Here is a 21974-nt window from a genome sequence, read left to right on the forward strand (position 1 = left end):
GAAGAAAAAACCAAACACCGCATATTCTCACTCATAGGTGGGAATTGAACAATGAGAACACATGGACACAGGAAGGGGAAAATCACACTTCGGGGACTGTTGTGGGGTGGGGGGAGGGGGGAGGGAGAGCATTGGGAGATATACCTAATGCTAGATGACGAGTTAGTGGGTGCAGCGCACTAGCGTGGCACATGTATACATATGTAACTAACCTGCACATTGTGCACATGTACCGTAAAACCTAAAGTATAATAATAATAAAATAAAATAAAATAAAAAAATAAAAAAATGGAAAAAAAAAGAAATAGACTAAAAAGTATCTTTTCATTGAAAAACTATAACCTATTCTGTTACATTATTGTAGAGTCTCTGCCTTTCATTGTCTTTGACTTATTTTATTACTCTCTAAGATGTTGAAAATGAATAGTGATGTAATTAAGTCTCTTCCACAGAAATACAAATGAATTTGTCTGTTAGAGGTACAATTGATAACGTCCCTTTTTAAAAACATCTAGTTTTGCATTTATAAACACATTTATTTGACTTTCCTAATTGCCCAAAAATGTATCTGCTTTTTGCATTCTCTTTGAGCCAGTTTTTACGTTTTACTGGTTTTTTCATTAATTATGAGCTAGACAAACATTTTTTCTAGCTTTATTGAGGTAAAATTGAAAAATAAAAATTGTCTATATGCAAAATATGCAACATGATTATTTGATAGATGTGTACATTTTAAAAATGATGATCACAGTGGAATTAACACCTCTATCACCCACATATAGTTATTGTGTGTATGTGTGTGTGTGTGGTGTGTGTGTGTGTGTGTGTGTGTGTGTGTGCATGCTAAGGACACTAACTATTCTTCTAGCAAATTTCAAGTAAACAATACAATATTATTAACTATAGTCACCATGCTGAACATTAGATCCCCCAACGATTACTGTTATAACTGGAGGTTTGTACTCTTTGTTCAACATCTCCCCATTTCTCTTAACCCTCATCTAGTAACTACTATTCTACTCTCTTCTTCTATGAATTTAAGTTTAGATGATAATATGTTCCTAAAATATCTCTCTATCCATGTTTGGCTTTTTTCACTTACCAGGGTTTGTCTCTGTTGTCACAGAGGGCAAGATGTACTTCTTTTAATGGCTGAATAATATTTCATTGTGTGAATGTGTGTGTACATCTCATATCTGTTTATCCATTTATCTGTCCAGAGATATTTATGTTGGACCGTGCTGGCTATTGTGAATAATGCTGCAATAAACATATGGTGTAGATATCTCCTGGAGATACTGATTTTGTTTCCTTTGCATATATACCCAGAACTGGGATTGCTAGAATGTTTGGAAGTTCTATGAGATAAATAGATCTTTGAAATATGCAAAATTTATAGAGCTACACTTTAAAATTCATCATTTAATAACTTATACTTAAAATAGAAAGCCGGGTATAAAATTCTTAAATTTTGCCTATATTTGGTCTAAATTTGAAGGCATTCCTCTGTTATTTTTAATCAGACAGTGCAGTTAAAAATTCTGTTCGAAAGTTTATTTTTTATGCATAGGTTTTACCCTTTCTTTGGAAGTTTTCATCATTTCATCATTTTGTAACTTATAAGACTATTTTATCATTAATATTCTATTCTCAGACAATGAATTCATTAAATCTGAAACCTCAGTTTTCCCATCAGATCAGATAAATATTATTCTAGCACTTTTTATTTCTTAGTTTGTTTTATTTTCTACATATTCTCAATTACTTAACTTTCTTTTCGTATTTCCTAATTTTTTTTCTTTCTGTTTTAGTAGATTTCTAGCAGACTTAGAGATATTAGATTATTTGTTCAAGCTCACACATGGTGAAAAGTGACAGGATTGGAATTTAGAACCCAGAAGCTCATCCCTCAATATATATATAAAAAAATAGGATTTCTTTTTGTCTGTTGTCTTCTGGTATCTAGTGCTATAGACAGTCAAGAATCTAGAGATCAAAAAACCTGAATGAAATATAATTGCCATGCGTGTGCAACTGAGTCTCCACATTAAGATTTTCTCATTTTATTTTATTCCAAAGAATGTGTTTTCCCTTTTCAAGAAGAACAATACTAACATGTTCTCCTATAAGTCTCCCTATAATAGCTACAGCAGAACTTAAACATTAGCCCTAAAATGGTTAAATTGTGAATTATCACCAAAGAGGTTTTAAAATTAGGTCTCCTGCACAAAGGATTGCTGGCGCTTACAGAATAGAACCACCAAAACAAACACAAATTTACTGAGTTCTCCAATTAGAAAGAAAGTATTGGAGATTCAGGCATGACTATACCATTTGGGAGGAAATTAAGCATTTCTTAGGAATCAATAAATGCTCTGTTATTAACTATTATTTGAATAAGTGTATAAACAAAACTAAAATAGGGTCATTGAAATGCTGAAGCAATAAGCTCATAAAAAAAATTCAAGCCATAAGATTTGGAAAATAAGGAAAATAATATCAAGTTGATCTGAACTATTTCCTTAGCTGTGACAGTTATCCCTAAGTGCTTTGTGAGAGAAAAATCAGTGTCTGAAATTAGCACCTTGATATTTTGTGTATACAAAAAGTATTTGAACTTAGCTTGACATAGTTCCTCTTAGAAATGTCAGTCCGGTCATTCCTTTAGCAGTCTTTGAAAGTTCTGAATAGGAAAAGGGGAAAAAAAAGCCTTACAACTTAGCATTGTATCTACCTAGCTAACTATCTATTTCAACCTGGATGGGGTGGACTCCACATGATATTAAAGTCAAGGTTCTGCTGCCTCTGGAGCAGACAAAAGCAGGAGAGCAGTGAAATAACCTTGGAGAATTCTCTTAAGCAACTTTGTCCTACCTTTCTTTTTGTGTAATAATTACATTGACACAGAACAAATTCTTTTTTTTTTTTGCACACAGAACAAATTCTAAATGTAACTAAGATTCTTTTGATTATCAATTAGAAGAGGGTACTTGGTTTACTTTTATTCATGACAAGCAGTCACTCTTTGCACTGCAGCATCCATATCTCTAACATTGAGATTTTGATGACATCATCTCAGAGAGGTTTTGCTAAAAATAAATGAATATAAAAGGAAATTGATCACATACCCTGTGAAGCATTTTCCAAATTAATGATAACACTAAAAATGTACATGATAAATCTAACATGTTTTTCTAATGGCTGACTTATTTGCACACTTAGGTTTCAAATCATGCATGCCGAAGTTTATTATTGATAAGAGCTTATGATTTTCTTTTTTAAATTTGGATTTTTCTTGTTTTTTAAATTTTCCTCTTTTTTGTCTCTCTTTCTTAACTCTGTTACATTCTTCTCAAGGACTGAAGTGGTAGCAGGTGAATGTTCTATCTTGGTTTAACTAGTCCCTAAGCGGTGCTTCAGAGGTAGAAAAAAGAAGCCTAAGATTCAGTGAAGGACAAATGGAAAAAGGAATATAGGTGGTGAAAATCAACTTATGATCCCTGGTCCCTTGTGATACATTACACCATACCTTACTGAAGACTAATAGGAAATGTTCCCAAAGTTTCAATCTCTAAGTTCAATATTCTACTAAGCCAATATTCCATTCTTAAAGATATTGGTAATATGTCCTGCAGAAAACACACACTCCCTTCATAATTCTGATACTTCTTAATATGTGTTTTATTGCTTCCTGCTAGTCACAATCTAGTTTGTGTCTTTGCAGTGGGCCATATTTTAAAATTTTATAAACGAGTGATAGAAACAAACTTGCAACAGCAGTTTTGTTAAAAAATAGTTTAGGCAACTATGTGAGGGGATTTTTTTAGGTCAATATGGAATTTAATTAGAAATTCCCACTATTATCTGTGGACAGATAATAATATTTGGCAAATATATCTAAAATCATTAAAATGCATTCATTTACTAAATATTTGCCAGCCTACTATGTATTATATTATGAGGGTAAAATTAATTTATTTTATTTAGTTCCATAATTTACTAATTTTTGTTCTCTCTCTCTCCCAGGCTGTTTCACTTTCACACTCCCACTCTAGCAAAATATTTTTTCAAGATCAAAGGTAAAATTTCCCTCAAGAAAGTTTTACTATAATTTGAAGCAGATGATTTCAAGTTGAAGGGCCGAAGTCTTTAATGAGGAAGGGACCCTTGATTTCTACTACAGTTTGAGGAAAGATTAAAGAAAATGTTTTGTGACTTTTTTTTTTTAATCAGAAGGGGCCACTTAGAAATATTTTATTCATATTCTTTTTTTATTATACTTTAAGTTTTAGGGTACATGTGCACAACATGCAGGTTTGTTACATATGAATACATGTGCAAGCACAGCAGGAGTGATTCCTCTGTTTTAGGGATTCAAAAATAAACCATGATGTGCTTTTTTAAAAAAATAAGACACTATTTGTAAAATATTTCTTGGATAAAATATTTAAGCAGGTTAAAATGATAATGAGAGTCATTTTGTATAGCAACTGCAAAACGATCACTGGTTTCAATGGATACATCATCTCAAGTTTCAATTCACTATGATTTATTTTTATGTCTGTTAATCAGTCTAAGTGAGTTTTCTATCAGAGGAGGGAAATGTCAGTCAGATGCGCTTTCAACTACTTGCTTCAAGTTCAAAACCAACTGATAAAAATGTGCATGGCATTTTAACTAGGTGAGTACATTAATGTCACGGAATCTTGGAATATTAAATTGGATTAGACCTTGAACCAAACTTCTCTGAATGCATGGATAATAAAATACAAGCAGATAAAGCTTATTTGTCTCATGATTGGCCCTCAAAAGCATGTTTCCCAAATCCCAGCTTATTATGATTTTCAGCAAGTAATTCAACCACCGCAAGGAAAAAAAAAATTCATTTTCCAAATCTATCTCTACTGATTATCTTAAAAGAGATACAAATTATGATGGAAACTAATAGTTTTTTACATCACATTTTTGTTGTAGTGGAAAACTGATTTAATTGGTTCTTGCTTATCTTTCTGGTTTCATCTCTTTTTATTTTTTTTCAAACTCTTGCCAACCAGAGTTAACTCCTATTTTCGTGAGTGCATTACAAACTTTATATCTGTGTTTTCCCTGAAAGGATTCTTATGCATAGGAAGTCTCTGTCTTTCTTGAATAATAGTCCTCATCATTATAGCTAAAGTTTATCAAGGACAACACTATAAGAAGGGTCAATTGCTAGCACAGTTTTATAGCTGAGGAAACAAGCAAAGAACAAAACAAAGAAGAAAGAAAGTACGAAGGCAAAAGAGCTACTATATAACAGAATCCGTACTCTCAATCGTACATCTTATTTGGATATTGCTTCAGTATCATCTCCTTCTCTTCTAAGCTTTAAGCTTATTCACCCATGGTTTTACCATAGTGTTTAGGATTTATCTCTAGTAACCTCCCTATATTGCATTTGTGTAATGCGTCTAATTTACCCTTTAAACTCTCAACAACTTGAAGTTACGGAATACATCTTTTTATGTACCAAATAAATCAACTGAATTAATTAACCAAATAAATATTCTCTTCTTCAAAGTGGGGTTTCTCTGGGGAGTGAACAAAAAAGATGCAAGGTTTTATACTGGAGAAGATATAAAGAAAGATAACATTCAGCTTATCCATAAAATTTTGAGAAAAGAAGTTACACACTAAATGGTAGACATTTTTTCCTCACCATAAATGCTTGATAGTAGAATACTAAATAAACACTTTCAAAAACTTCCACAAATAAAGGAAAGTTCAGAAATGGAAGCTTGTCCTGCTTTGTGTTTGTATATAACAGGAACATAATGCAGAATAGACACGTTGACTGAGAGGAGCGGGTTAATTATTTGGAACTATTTGTAATCAAAGCAGAAACCATCTCATCTCAGAAGTCAAGTAGGTAAGGCGAACGAAGGGCTGATTTTTGGAGCCGGAGAGGGTTCTGAGGAAAAGCAAAAGTCAGAATACAGCAATGAGGGGTAGTGCCCTGATGAGGGGGCCATTCTGAATTAAAACCAAAGACAAGCAGGGTGAGGATCCGCAAAATCTAAAGAGTCATTTGATTGACAGGAGAGAAAGTGTTCCACTAAAGCGTAATATCCAGTTCAATTACATGGGTTATATACCAGAGACGTAGTTGGATATCTAAATCAGAAATTCCATAAATGGGAAAAGTATAAGGCAACTAGAAATTGGAAGGAAGGGTACAGTTGCTGAAAGTATATATAAGTGAGCGTGCTCAGTTTTTAAACATACAAGTTTAGCTATTGATATGGGACGGGGGCAGGGAAGTGTTGGGAAGGGAAGGGTGTGGTCTGTGGCTAGGGCTCCACCCCCAGGCCTGTGCGCATGGACCTAGGTGAGGAAAGGCCTTTCTGGTTTCTTGCCCAGCGACTGCATTTTCCAAGACCACCCTGTCCCGCCACACCCCCATCTTGTACCTATAAAAACCCCGAGACCGCGGCAGGCATGCACACGAGGGCTGGATGTCGAGAGGAACGCACGGGCATAGGAGCACACCGACAGGCACAGCCAGACGCTGGCAGGCCATCAAGCAGCAGAATGACGTGGTTTCCCCGGGGCGGCTGGAGGAGAGTCATGCCGCTGAGCGGCCGGACTCCAGGGGAAAACCACCTTCCCACTCCCTTTCCGGGTCCCCATCCATCTACTGAGAGCTACCTCCACGTTACTTGCACTCATTCTCCAAGCCCATGTGTGATCTCATTTTTCCCATACACCAAGGCAAGAACCCAGGACAGAAAGCCCTCTGTCCTTGCAATAAGGCAGAAAGTCTAATTGAGTGGATAAACACAAGCCACCTACAGATGGCAAAACTAAAAGAGCACACAGTAACACATACCCACTGGGGCTTCAGGAGCTGCAAAAACATTCACCCCTAGACGCTGCCGTGGGGTCGGAGCCCACGCTCCCCAGGACCTGCCCATCTGCCTACTCTCCCTAGGGGTTTTGAGCATCAGGAACTGAAGAAGCGAGCCACACCCCTGACACACGCCCTGCGAGGGGTACAAGGGAACTTTTCCTGTTTCAGTATTAGGCGTGGACTTACCTCTTAGCTGTGCGGAACTTGACAAGCTATCTAACTTTTCTTGAGCCATGATTGTCTCATCTGTAAAATAGAGAAAATCATGGCTGCTTCGTGATTACGAATTAATTAAAACATGTCCTTAAAATTCTTAACATAGTGCCTGATAAGAGTCAGTCATCAATAAATGGCCATTCTTATTGTTGTTGCTGCTGCTCCTGTTTGCTCTTCCCCAGCGATCTGCTTATTTGTTGTGAATATCAGATAACATTTTCTTTGCGTAGAAAATATTTTAAGTGGAGGATCTTGAATGTACTGAATGTATTTGAATTGCTTCTTCAACATTTGCCATAAAAAATAGGAACATTTTTCTGTCTGACTTTTTAAAATAAAATTATTTCACAATCTCCTCCCACTATTTCCAAAGTCAAAGAAATTAGAAACAGCACAGCAAAACCAATTCAGTGATTTGAATTATTTCTGTGATTACCACAGAGAACTCAAATCTTTTGCCAGATCTTGCAGACATGAAGACTTGTGTGCTCTGGCAACTTTAATATTAAGTAACTATGAAATCAGGAGATACCATAACTACATATCCATCTATGTATGAAGGGAGAAAAAGCATAATGGTATGTTTTATGATATTCTTATGTATGTGCATTCAGAAATCATTTAGAAGAGTCAGATTGAAATTTAAAATGTCACAAAAACTAAATAGTAAAAATAAAGGAATGATAACCCATACAACAATTTCAGAGAACATAATAAATCATGATTGTTTTTCCACTGTTGGAAGAAATTTCCTCTATGTATCTGCAGGGCTGTTATTAAAGTAACAGGTTGGGCATGGTGGCTCATGCCTGTAATCCCAGCACTTTGGGAGGCTGAGGCCAGTGGATCATTTTAGGCCAGGAGTTTGAGACCTGCCTGGCCAACATGGAGAAACCCCAGCTTTACCAAAATTACAACAATTAGACGGCTGTGGTGGCACACACCTGTAATCCCAGATACTTGGGAGGTTGAGGCATGAGAATTGCTTTAACTTGGGAGGTGGAAGTGGCAGTGGGCCGAGATTGTGCCACTACATTCCAGCCTGGATGACAGAGTGAAACTCTGTCTCAATAAATAAAAATAAAGTAACATTAAAACTCTGAACTCACTGCCCAACAGCTATATTCCTTTAAAACGTTACAATAGAAGAGCCCTGCATTTTAAACTACAACATTGGTATTCAAATTTAAGAATACAACTGCGGCATCTCTAATTTCAATATATTGTTGCCATGTACTTACAATTTACAAAGAAAGTGTGAGTATTAGACATTCACACATCAAGATAATTCATGCTTAGGAAACTGCTAGTTAACTAGAAGAGATAGGAGAAAAAGAATAGTGAGAGAGAAGACAAAACCTGAATTTCTTTGAAAATTATTGAAGACTTTTACTTACTTTAATGAATAAAGTTTTTTTATAATCTATTTCCATGCAAATCTTAATCATGAAGCAGCAAGTGACTAAGCAAATATAATTTTTATAAGCTAAATCATAATCATGTATTACTGAAGGTGGAGAGTAAATATGAATGTGTACACTAAAATCTAAATTTAGCTTCATGTGAGTACATTCTAGTGGTAACAAAATGTGCTTTAGTTTATGTGCATTGAATTTCAAAAATTTTCCTCATTACTTAATGGTTGTTTAAAATCTCCATTTATCTTTTAAAATTTTGACACACATATATTGGCTAGATTTAATGTGCATTGGAAAACTTACCGCTATTTTAGTTTTTGCTACAAATTTATAGTTTGTATTAGTTCATTTTCACACTGCTGATAAAGACATACCCGAGACTGGGAAGAAAAAGAGGTTTAATTGGACTTGCAGTTCCACATGGCTGAGGAGGCCTCAGAATCATGGCCGAAGGCAAAAGGCACTTCTTATGTGTCAGCGGAAAGAGAAAACAAGGATGCAAAAGCAAAAACCCCTGATAAACCTATCAGATCTCGTGAGGCTTACTCACTACCAGCAAAACAGTATGGGGGAAGCCCCCAGAATTCAAATTATCTTCCACCTAGTCCCTCCCACAACATATGGGAATTATGAGAGTAATATTTAAGCTGAGATTTGGGTGGGGACACAGAGCTATATCATTCCACCCTGGCCCCTCCTAAATCTCATGTCCTCACATTTCAAAACCAATCATGCCTTCCCAACAGTACCATAAAGTCTTAACTCATTTCAGCGTTAACACGGAAGTCCACAGTCCAAAGTCTCATCTAAGACAAAGTAAATCCCTTCCACCTATCAGCCTAAAAATTCAGAAGTAAGCTAGTTACTTCCTAGATACAATGCGGGTACAGGCACTCGGTAAATACAGTCATTCCAAAGGGGAGAAATTGGCCCAAACAAAGGGGTTGCAGGGCCCATGCATGTCTGAAATCCAGCAGGGCAGTCAAATTTTTAAGCTCTAAATTGATCCCTTTTGACTCCATGTCTCCCATCCAGGTCATGCTGATGCAAGAGGTGGGTTCCCATGGTCTTGGGCAGCTTGGCCCCTGTGGCTTTGCAGGGTTGTTTTCATGGACTCCTGGCTGCTTTCACGGACTCCTGGTTGCTTTCATGGACTGGCGTTGAGTGTCTGTGGCTATTCCAGGTGCAAGGTGCAAGCTGTCACTGTGTCTACCATCCTGGGGTCTTGAGGACTGTGACCCTCTTCTCACAGCTCCACTAGGCAGTGCCCCAGTAGGACTCTGTGTGAGGGCTCCGACCCCACATTTCCCTTCCGAACTGCCCTAGCAGAGGTTCTCCATGAGGGCCCTGCCCCTGCAGCAAACTTCTGCCTGGACATCCAGGCATTTCAGTACGTTTTCTGAAATCTAGGCAGAAGTTCCCAAACCTCAATTTTTGACTTCTGTGCACCCGCAGACTCAATACCATGTGGAAGGTGCCAAGGCTTGGGGCTTTCATCCTCTGAAGCAACAGCCTGAGCTGTACTTTGGCCCCTTTTAGTCACGGCTGGAGCGGCTGGGACATAGGGCCCCAAGTCCCTAGACTTCACACAGCACAGGGACCCTGGGCCCTGCCCATGCAACCATTTTCTTCTAGGCCTCTGGGCCTGTGATGGGAGGGGCTGTCCTGAAGACCTCTGACATGCCCTGGAGACATTTTCCCCATTGTCTTGGGATTAACATTTGGCTACTTGTTACTTATGCAAATTTCTACAGCTGGCTTGAATTTCTTCAGAAAAAATGAGTTTTTCTTTTCTATCACATTGTCAGGCTGCAAATTTTCTGAAATTTTAGGCTCTGCTTTCCTTATAAAATTGAATGCCTTTAACAACATGCAAGTTGCCTCTTGAATGCTTTGCTGCTTAGAAATTTCTTCTGCCAGATACTCTGAATCATCTCTCTAAAGTTTGAAATTCCACAAGTTTCTAGGGCAGGGGAAAAATGCCACCAGTCTCTTTGCTAAAACATAAGAAGAGTCACCTTTGCTCCAGTTCCCAACAAGTTCCTCAACTCCATCTGAGACCACTTCAGCCTGGATCTTATTGTCCATATTGCTATCTTCATTTTGGGAAAAGCCATTCAACAAATCTCAAGGAAGTTCCAAACTTTCTCACATTTCCCTGTCTTCTTTTCAGTCCTCCAAACTGTTTCAACCTCTGCCTGTTTCCATTTCCAAAGTCGCACATTTTCAGGTATCTTTTCAGCAGCACCTCCCTCTACTGGTACCAATTTACTGTATTAGTCCATTTTCATGCGGCTGATAAAGACATACTTGAGACTGGGAAGAAAAAGAGGTTTAATTGAACTTATAGTTCCACATGTCTCGGGGGGCCTCAGAATCATGGCGGGAGGTGAAAGTCACTTATTACATGGCAGCGGCAAGAGAAAATGAGAAGTATGCATAAGCAGAAACCTCTGATAAAATCATCAGATCTCATGAGACTTATTCACTACCAGGAGAACAGTATGGGGGAACCATCCCCATGATTCAAATTGCCTCCCACTGGGTTCCTCCCACAACATGTGGGAATTATGGGAGTAGAATTTAAGATGAGATTTGGGTGGGGACACAGAGCCAAACTATATCACAGGGCCTAGGACAAATAAAAATGGAAGAAATGTGTTTTGTTTTTCTGTATCATGGGATGTTTTCAATCACGATCATAATCTTATGGCCATGGAAAAATGTTCACAATATATTTCTTAGCAAGTAAACCTGCTATAAAGCAAAATGGAATCATTGATAAATTTCAAATATAAAAAATGTTGGTGACTGAATATTCTAAGTTGTGGTTTCCACGTGTCTTTCAGTTTTGTTCCTTGGTATTACAATGATAAATAGAAAAAATATAATAAAATTATCAATTAAGTTTTTGGCATATGTTTGAAAAGTACTTCTTTAGTTCATTACATTTATTTTTTAATTCAGTGATTTTAAAAATATGTCTTCATTTATTAGAAACAACCCTAAACTGTGGCATTTAATATGAAAACTTGGATACATTCCTTTAGTTAAGGTTTGTTTAGTACAGGATACTAGTGTAGGTAATGTAACAAAAACACAGATGACTAATATTCTGCATGTGAATCCTCATCATAAGGACTTTAGAAAAAAATGGTCAATGAGTATGATTAAACATGCAAATAAATATTTTTAGGTTAAAAGAAAGTACACACACACACACACACACACACACACATTCCTTTGGAGTTTAGAACACAAACATAACAGTCACATTAAATATTCCTAAAGAAGTTTGGTCTTTCTATTTTCCTCAGAGTTTTATCACTAGCTGCAATTATCTACCTATTCATTTGCTTGCATCCTCAATCGGGAAGGTAAGCTCCATAGCATAATTGTCCTTTTGACTGGTTCATTACAATGTCTATATTGCATCCCAGCTTCAGGTCAGTTTATAGAACATAATAAGTGTCCAATAAATATTTGTTGAATTAATAAATCAGTTGTTTCAAGTATTAAAAAGATAACCCATGTAAAGCTTTTAGCACAGTGTTGTATACATGCTAAACACTTCTAATTATGAACTATGTATTGTTACTGGCATTATTTTATTTTGAAATAATTCAAAATAATATGATCAGGGTAAGTTTAAATGCAAAAGTGGTGCCTGAGCTATTTTTTTAAAGGTAAATATTTTAGTACATAGAGTGGGGGAATTCAAGGCAAAAGAAATGCCAGAAAGAATTAGGAGGCAGAGTGTAGGGCAGACTTTCTGGAATGCAGATGATCAGTTTAAGTAAGCATGTTGGTGCTAAAATTTAAGTAATGGGGGCTTGCATAAATATAAGTGAAGCAATTTGGATGTGTTCTTAGAAAAGCATCAAGCTACTAACTTGTACATTCCTTGAAGGAAATCACTTCTCATTCTTAGTATCAAACACTAAGACTTAGTTCTGCACCACAAATGGCAGACTGAACAAATGATTAAACTAATGAGCACATTATTGAAAAACACTATCCAGAATAGTGATATAATATCAAAATTGTATCAAGAATATAAATCTGATGGTAATGTTCAAGACTCGGTTGATGGGGAGAGATCAAAGTCTTGGAGATTACATTAGAGGGCTGTTTGAACAATTTAGGCATGACATAAAAAGACTTAACCTCAAGAATTGTCATTGTGATTGAAATGAAAGTATATGAGAAATATTGTGAAGAAAGTATGAACATATAAGTACAAATTCATGTGGTTTTAATATATAGTGTCAGAGCCTTCATCACAATATCTCCAGGGCTTTATCAGTTTTTGATTACTTTCTAGTCATTTATTCTTACAGCTAAGCACACTGTGGTGGTTTTCTTTATTGTTTTGTTATTTTTAGATATGTAAAAAGTGCATCCCTTTATAAATGCATGGGTGTGTATATATACACACCCACCCATAATGTGTGTGAATGGGTTCCCTCTCCTTGATGCTACATTTCAATACAGTGAATATGACTCAAAGCATGAATACCTGTGACCCATATATATGTTTATAGAATTATCTGAAATTATTGAGCCATATTCACTGTATTGAAATGTAGCATCACAACGAGGGAATCCTGATCAGAGAATGAATAATGGTTATTTTTAAAGACAATAAAAAACAACGGCGTTCTTCAGAATCACATTTATTTATGTGTACAAGACCAAGGACCTAAGAAAGTTAAAAAGCCATTAGAGATCTTTCCAAAAATTGACTGCATACTTCTAAAGAATAATACACTGTCTATAATTAAGGAGTAACCTCCCAGCTGCAAGAGTTTCCCAGTCATCATTGAGTATAATATGAGATGAGCTGACTTGGTCTGAACAGGAGGTCACCCACAGAAAGACATGGGAAATTATACAGTCAAGGCCCCTTGCTGTTAGAAAAAGCTATCATTATAATAAAGTAGAATAGCACATTCTTAAAATACCCAAAGGCCTTTCTTATACCAAGGGTTAGTGAATGTCCTCATTATTCTCCAGATCAAAAAAGCCTTCAAAATGTAATCTGAGGAACTGAGACTAAGGACAGGGGCTGGAATAAATTGTGAAGTCTTTGGTAGAGATTTTTACTCTTTTAAATTTCATTTTCTTTCTCTATCTCTCCCTCTATCTATCCTTTTTCCCCTCACTAACTTGATTTGAATGTCACTCTCTGTAAAAACAAAGGAGAAATTTTAAACTATTAGACTAAGGTAATCAAATCACACTGCGTGTGCCCAGTATACATTCATTCTCTTCCTTCTGCAGCTTTTTTACTAATCTTTACACACTTTATTTCACCTCCTACCCATAGTACCTGTTTCCCAAATATTTTTTTGAAATCCCTAGGCCTTCAACTTCATCCTACTCCATTACTTTCTAGAGGCATCAAGTGCCTCATATTCACATTGCCTTTCCTAGTGCCTGGAGCAGAGTACGTGTTTGTTTGTTGAATGAACCAGTCTTGCTGGCCTTCAAAAATATTTCATTGTAAACCCCATTAATTATTTTTCCTTCTGCTTTACAGTTTCTATCTCTTCTCGGTTTCTCTTTAGTGCAGACAAAAAGACTACCTAATCATATTCGACAAAATCCACCATCTAATCATGCCCTTGAAGTTATCACCTCTTGTTTCTTCAAAGATCAACTCAATATCCGTTATCATATTTTTTTCTTATTCATTTATCTGCATCATTGCATTTGTCCTACAACTTTGAACCTGGCATAATTCTAAAAACTTTCACATATATCATTCCCTTGTATCTTCATTACAAACTTTTGAAATTGGTACTATTATGGTTAATCTATGTGTTGAAAATGGAGGCAAGGAGAAGTTAGTTTCTTATTCAAAAATTTGACTTTCAGTTGGTGCTGGTGCTGAAATTCTGACCAAAGTCTGATTCTAGAGGCTGACCTGTGGACCAATACTAACATTAAGTTCCACCCCACATCTGCTGTTTAATGCCTTTTAATCTGTTTTTAAATGAACCCTCTTTAGAAAATAAAGTTTCAAAAGTTACTAGTGAATGCCCCAAAGATAAATTCTATGGCATTATCCTATTGTTCATCCTAGCTCAACTTCTCATTTTCTTTATCAAGTTTTTCTTCTTAGTATTATGTGTCTCTGACGATTCTTCTAATATTAAGTATGCTAATACTAACTTTTCCGTATAATAAGTATTTTCTTTCTTCTCAGATTTCTCTTTTCCTTTTTGACACTCTTCTCTTTTTTAGGCAACACTTACATATGACCCCTATCTTTCTCTACATATTCTAGTTGGTGATTTCATTGCATTCATCATTTCAAAATTAACTATATCCTGATAATTCTCAAATCTATTTATTCAGCTCTTCTATATTTTCTGAGCCCTAATTTATTATTGAGCATTGTCAAACATCTGTACCACAAAGGAGGTCTGAGAGTTTATTAAATGTACCAAGATCACTCATGCCTATGTACTTTTTCCTTTGCGTCAATTATACTTCCCTTCAACTCTTCTTGACCTGGTTAATTTCAAGTTAGTTTCAAGATCCAAGTTTAAAAGAGTCTCTTCCACTTGGGGTTCTTTTATACCTAATGCTCTGTATCAAGAGTTCCTGTGCCACAGTATCTTCCCTTGATCCTCATTAATAAAAGTCCTGATTTTTCTGTGTGTAAACAGATACCTAGAATAAAGAGTGTATTTCCCAGTTTCTTTTCAAGACAGGGGAGGTCATGCAATGGGCATTCAACTCAAATATATGTAAGCAGATGTCTCATATGAGCTCATCAAAGTTTTTATATTTTATTTTTTTACAATTTAATTATCACCACAAACCTTTAAATTTAGACAGGCTCCCTTACTTCTTTCCTTTTTCTTGTTGGCTGGAAGGCAGATATGAAGGCACGAGGCTGAGCAGCCTTATCGTATCATAAGGCTGCAACCAAACGTGGCAGAGAAGCAAATGCTTCACTATATTATTTCTATCCTCTTATGTGCTTTATCTCTTTAATATTTGACACCATCTAACACTATATCAGTCAAGGTTGTGTATTCTTTTAGTTATCTATCTTACTTTTTCTCTTCAACTACACACACGCAGATAATTTGTTTTGTTTTATTCAGTATTGTACCACCATGGTCTAGAAGAGTGCTGAGCACATAGTAGGTGCTTAAGTGATGTTTGTTAAATTTTTTAAAAAATATTTATTTATTAATACACTGTCTGGATTTTGTCAATAGTCATGACACCTGTGTACTAGAATTTAGGCAAAATAGTTTCTAGTTTAAGAGTGTTAAGAAAGTGGATGAACTAATGAAAGACATTTTAGCATCTTAGATTTAGAGATGTTTTCATGTTGTGTCCTCCCTTTTGGATGATGCATTCTGTAACCAATCCTCTCCTTTAAAACATCTTAAACACTTTTTCACAATATTAAAATCCAGGTGCTTTGATATATCCATTATATACAGCCTTTTAAATTGCCTTATAACCCTCTGGAAACATACTCTAATTGAATGAAAAATGTTTCCTTGTGTTCTTAATTTATACTTTCTACAAAAAATGTTTAGACATTACACTGCTAATGCTTTGTTTCCCAGAATTGCTATTATTATTTATTATTATACTAGACCCTCAGTAATTTACACTAATAACTGAGAGACTCACTAGAGATTACTGAATTTGGCAGATTAGTTAGTGAACAAATAAATATGAAAACATCAACACACTGCTGTACCACAAAATGTGCTTTATTCATTATTTTGATAAGTAGAATTTAATTATAATCATCTATAGTAATGTTTCACAGTATGCTAATAAACAGTGTCATATTTTATGAAATTAATGCAATCTTAGTTAAAAGAAAATTGTTGCTAAATTTGTTCCACTTTTTGTAGAAAAATATAAATCTATGATTTAGTATGATTTGCATTACTTTTGTTCCAGAAAAATAGGTCCTATATTATATGTTATTTTAATAATTTCTATTGTTTATTGCCTGTATCTCCTGCTAGAAAATACAGTTCATGGGAACAGATTTGCTTCCTCGCATACATATTGTACATATTATGCAGAGATATGTATGTAAGTATCCATTGTGCAGGTATATAATACTTTGTAAATGGAAAGATTTTAAATATAAATTTGTAATTTGTATTACATTTAAATATACATTTTGCTCTGTGTCCGTGGTATTCTATGCTTTCAGTGGCACTACAGGGATAAATTATTTATTCCTATTTTTAAGAATCTCTAAGCAATTTTTAATGAGAAGATAACACCTAAAATCATTGCTAAATTATGAAAAGACAGATCAAGATGACAAAAAAATTTTATTGCTTATTTTGTTTTGTTTTTCTACGGAGTAGAATATTGAACAGGTACTAATAGCTTTCAGTCATACTTGATAATTTCTAAATTAAAAAGAGATCATTGAATTCTTACCAAACTAGATTTATTGATTTCTCCATTTATTCATTTAAACAATAAATATGTAAGAAATTAGCCATTAAGTTCTTGTTCATTGTGATAATAAAACAGTAGAAAAGTAAATAAATAAAAATTTTTGCCTTCATGGATATCTTGTTTTCTGGTTGGAGAGTTAGAAAGTAAATGACATCTGTGGCTAAAATAAGTATAGGTTACAGCATAATATGAGATTAGGAGAAAAATAAACCAGGGAAGGAGAGAAGTTGTGCCCCACTCAAATCTCACCTTAGATTGTAATCTCTATAATCCCCACATACCAAGGGCAGAACCAGGTGGAGGTAATTGTATCATGGGGGTGATTTCCCTCATGCTGTTCTCGTGATTGTGAGTGAGTTCTCATGAGATTTGACGGTTAAAGAGGGGCTCTTTCCCCTTCACTCAGCACTTCTTCCCGCCACCTTGTGAGGAAGATGTTTGCTTCCCCTTCACCTTCCACCATGATTATAAGTTTCCTGAGGCCTCCCCAGCCACGTGAAACGGTGAGCCAATTAAATCTCTTTCTCTTATAGATTACCCAGTCTTGAGCAGCTATTTATAGCAGTATGAAAACAGACTCATACAGTCAGTGAAGGCGACATTTAAGAAAAGACCTAAAGGGGTTGACGGAGTAAATTGTGCTTCAGTCTAACAGAGGAGCTTTCCAGCCAGAATCAAGCAAGGGCAGAGATCCTAAGACAGAAGCTGTTGGTGTGTTTGAGGAAAAAGGTGGCCAGTGTTAGACTGGATGCTTACAAAACAGAAAATGATGAACATTTATGTGAAGTACTAACTACTTACATTCAAAGCAGCACTCATTTTTTAAGAACACATGTAAGTAAAAAGGAGGAACATGGAGGTGAGACATAGTGCTAGAAAATAATTTTTTAAATGCGATTTTTTTTAAAAAAACCTCTACATCCTTACAGTCTACCTAAGAAGACAATTTAAGAAGTGACAGCCAAACTAGCAATACAAATTAACATTTGTCTGAGTCAGAGAGCTCATTGTAATGTTTCGCTTTTGCATGTACATATGTCTGTGCACAGGCACACAATTTACTGTTTAATGAAGTTTCAATATATTAAAGAAAATCACCTTAATATCACAGAGCAAATATATTACATTCATAACAATATAATCACAATTTTATAAGCAAGATTTACTGAAAGTATTTCAAAATTGATAAATGCAAGCTACCAGAATCTTATAGCAAATATAACCTTTCTGTAATTTAAAATCAGGTCATCCCAAGATCAGATAAAACGGCCTCCTATTGTGACTCCTTTTTGCAGTATTACTAGTAATCATATTTAATGCAAAAGACAAGAAACAATTAAGATAAATATTATCATTAATTACAGACGCTTTCTATTTCAGTGGATACCTAGGGAATTCAATTAATAACTCATCTCACTGCCTGAGTTCTGAAAACACTGAGAAACAAACAGAAGCATACCAGATGAGGAAGAAATATATTACCTTCCAGTACTGAAAAATGGTGGTTATAATTGCAACAAATGTCTTTCTTATAATAGAAATTCAGAAATAGAATGACACACTTTATCAAAAGTTATGCTGGATGCCACCACAAGGCTTCCTCTTGGACTGGGCCTACATCCCATTTAACAAATAGTCAAATGCAATTAAGGGGATATGCTCATTGTATTTCTTTTTCCTTCCAGGGGAACAAGGCTTATTTGTGATTCATATTTTCTTTCCCCTGTAAATAAGTGAATGTGAGGCCAGAGGAAGTCCAAGAGTGTTATTCTTGGAGAGCTACTTCTAAATCTAAGGACATATTCTTAGTGAAAAAAAAAAGAGACATCTTTCCTAATAATAGTCTTTCTATTAAAAATATCCAAAATATACAGCTGGAATTTAGTTGGAATAATTGAAAATATGGGTGGATACAAATTAAATATATAGAAAAATAAGAATCTTAATTTCATACCAACCGTCAGTTAAACTTGTTAATTAATAGATACAGCATTTGTGCTACTATAAAGAGGCTCGTTTATCTCTATTACCAGTTTGGGCCAGAAATACATAAAATTTTATTGAGTCTATAAAGTAAATCAAATGATATCATCCCATTTTCTTTTGCAAGAAAATTCTGTATTGTGACGACGTCAATTATCTCCAAACTAGTCTATATTTAAATGCAGTTTCCAAGCTATTTCCAACAGGTTTGTCATGTGAAACTTGACAGCTGATTCTACACAGCCAGTGTATCACTAGTTGTTCTAAGACTGGAAACTTGGGCAGAATTTGATGCTGCAGTATTGAAGTAGAATGTTTCTGTCTCTGGAAAACCTCAGTTTATGCTCCCCAAGCTTCCAACTGACTGCCTGAGGCCCACCTACATCATTGAGTATAATCCCCTTTACTTAAAGTCAATTAATTGTAGATATTAACTACATCTGCCAAATAGCTTTATAACAACACTGAGATTCTTCTTTGGTTAAGTAAATGGGTAACATAGGCTAGGCAAATCGACACATATAATTAACCATTACATCTTATAAAGAGAAAAACACCCAGAATAGCCATAAATATTTTGAGGAAAGAATAAAAATATAGTGGTATCTTTTTCATCCAGTCTAAATTTATATTCAATATAATACCATTCTTGTAGGTATAACAGACAAATAACCTAGTGGGAGGTTAGAATTAACATACATGAGGTTTCAATATATGACCATTTCAAAAAAGTGGATTTTTGAAATGGTCATATATTGATCATATCACATTTTTGAACCATTTCAAAAAAGCAGATAAGAGATCCAGTTGTTCATGACTCAGTAGATCATGTTGGAGTAATTCAATATATATAAAATTATATATATATATACACACACATACAAAATATTATTAATAAAATAGACCTTACATGATACCATATATAACAATAAAGCTATAAAGTGCAAAATAAAAATGGATTCTAAGTGAAAATTTGAAATGTGTGTGGGCAGTGGTATTACATAATTGTAATTTTTCCTTTCCTACTGTCCTTGCCCTGCTTTTAGCGTTGGGAGGATGCAGTTACCTCTCCTTTTTCATTTGGGCTGGAACACTCGTCTCAATTTGCCTAGTGCAAAATGAGTAGGTAAAATGTGTGTAGGAACTTTACATGTGGTTGTGCAGTTTTGGCTTGTTTTTATGCTTCTGCCATCCACCAATGGCAAGGAGTGCCATTGACATCAGAATAAAAAAAAAAACTAGAACATCTTTGACCCTAATCTACAGCCTGGAGTGAAACCAGTGAATCACAGCTTAGTCTAGCAGAACACCAACTGATTCACAGCCCCATGAGCAGGAAAAATAAATGTGTGTTTAACGTACCTGAGATTTGACATTTTTTGCAGCAGAGCTTTATTATTGTGATAGTGATTTAATATATTATAGGAAATATTAGAGAAATGTGTGAGTGTTTTATTTACAGAGTGAAGAATGCTTTTCTAGGCCAAAAAATAAAAAAAAAAACATAGAAAAACACGAAAAAATTGCCTTTATAAATATATAAAGTATTAATGAAGTAAAATAAATATCAAATAAAAATACGATAACCTATGAAAAACTATGCAACATGAAAAGATTGATATTATAAAATTCAAAAAACTCCTGCATTATTGAAAATAACAAAATAGGAAAATGGCTAAAAATAAATACATAGAAATATTAGCAGAAAAATACATTGAAGATGATTATCTCTTAGTAATATTTGTGTCATAAGAAATAAAATAGTTATTTTGTTCTTTAAAGGGTAAAAATAAAACAATGAAAATAACAAGTGGTTTCAAGGATAAGGATCGATGGGAATATTTTCTGTTTGGGAAATATTAATTTTAGAGTAATTTTAATTATTACCTATATTTTAAATGCACATAACTTCCATCTAGCAATTCTACTTCTAATAATTCTATCAAAATTTTAATATTTATGCTTATACATGCTTATATAAAAGTGTCTATGTTTGCATTGCATATTAGAGCAAAAAATGAAAACAATCTAAATGTGCATCATTTAACAAATTTTTATTTGTAATATACCCAACAACACAATGTCTGGTGTATAGTGCATATTAAATAAGAATCAGTAATACTTATCAATCAATAAACCATGCTCCAACTAAGTCTAATTCGAGTTGTTAAGATATTTAGTTGACTCTTCAGAAACACACGTTTAGGTGAAAGTTAAAATCTTATTTTTGCTCTTAAAAATTCCTAAATTGATTTATATGTTCAATACAATCACAAACAAATTTCTACAAAGTGTTTTTGTAAAAACTGACAAGCCGATTCTAAAATTTGTGTAGAAATGCAAGTGACTTTCCAAAAGATGATCAGTGTTGAAGCGCTTATGTCATCTAATTTTAACACTTACTATAAAACCACAGTACTGGAGCATAAACATAGACAAGTGAGAGGTCTAGAGAGTCCAAAAATAGACTCATGCATCATCAATCAGTATGTTATTAAACTAATTACTTATATTAATTTTATAATTAATCAGTTAATTATTAAATTAAACAATTTTTCCATTATTTTTGATAAAGGGGTAAAGACAATTGAACGGAGATAGTCTTCAAAAAATGATGCTAAAACAATTGTATAGTCATACCCAATAAAAAGATTCTCAATCCATACCTTGTACCATATAAACACCAAAAGCTACCCTGTACCATACAAATATCAATAGCCAGGGTATTCCCCAGTTAATTTAGGACATTACTGTTATCATGGGCCTAAAGTGAAAGCTTTACTTATGAGTTTGTTATTGTGATGTTATAATTGGTACAAGAGAAAAGAAATAAGCAAAACACACCCCCCAATTTTAATTTTTTAAAAAATAAATCCAGAGAGAAACAACAGTTTCAGAAATTGAAAGCAGTACCTTGATCATTCCAATGTTGGCATGCAGGATAAGCCAATGTTGAGCCATACCAAAGATTATTAAGGGGGTCCTTGATCCTGTAAAAGTCATTA

General features: G+C 34.7%; 1 long non-coding RNA gene across 1 annotated transcript in view; it reads right to left on the reverse strand.

Annotated features, from left to right (window-relative positions):
* The window catches only part of LOC134739261 (uncharacterized), a 109496-nt gene that overhangs the window by 75069 nt on the left and 12453 nt on the right, over positions 1 to 21974 (reverse strand). Inside the window, exons 2-3 of the long non-coding RNA XR_010125870.1 lie at positions 21883 to 21959; positions 7076 to 7135 (exon numbers count right to left, since the gene is read on the reverse strand). This is a non-coding gene — a long non-coding RNA (uncharacterized LOC134739261). The remainder of the gene's footprint in view (positions 1 to 7075; positions 7136 to 21882; positions 21960 to 21974) is intronic.

Source organism: Pongo pygmaeus, chromosome 3 (assembly GCF_028885625.2).
Source record: "Pongo pygmaeus isolate AG05252 chromosome 3, NHGRI_mPonPyg2-v2.0_pri, whole genome shotgun sequence".
In the NCBI taxonomy this organism is placed as follows: Eukaryota; Metazoa; Chordata; class Mammalia; order Primates; family Hominidae; genus Pongo; species Pongo pygmaeus.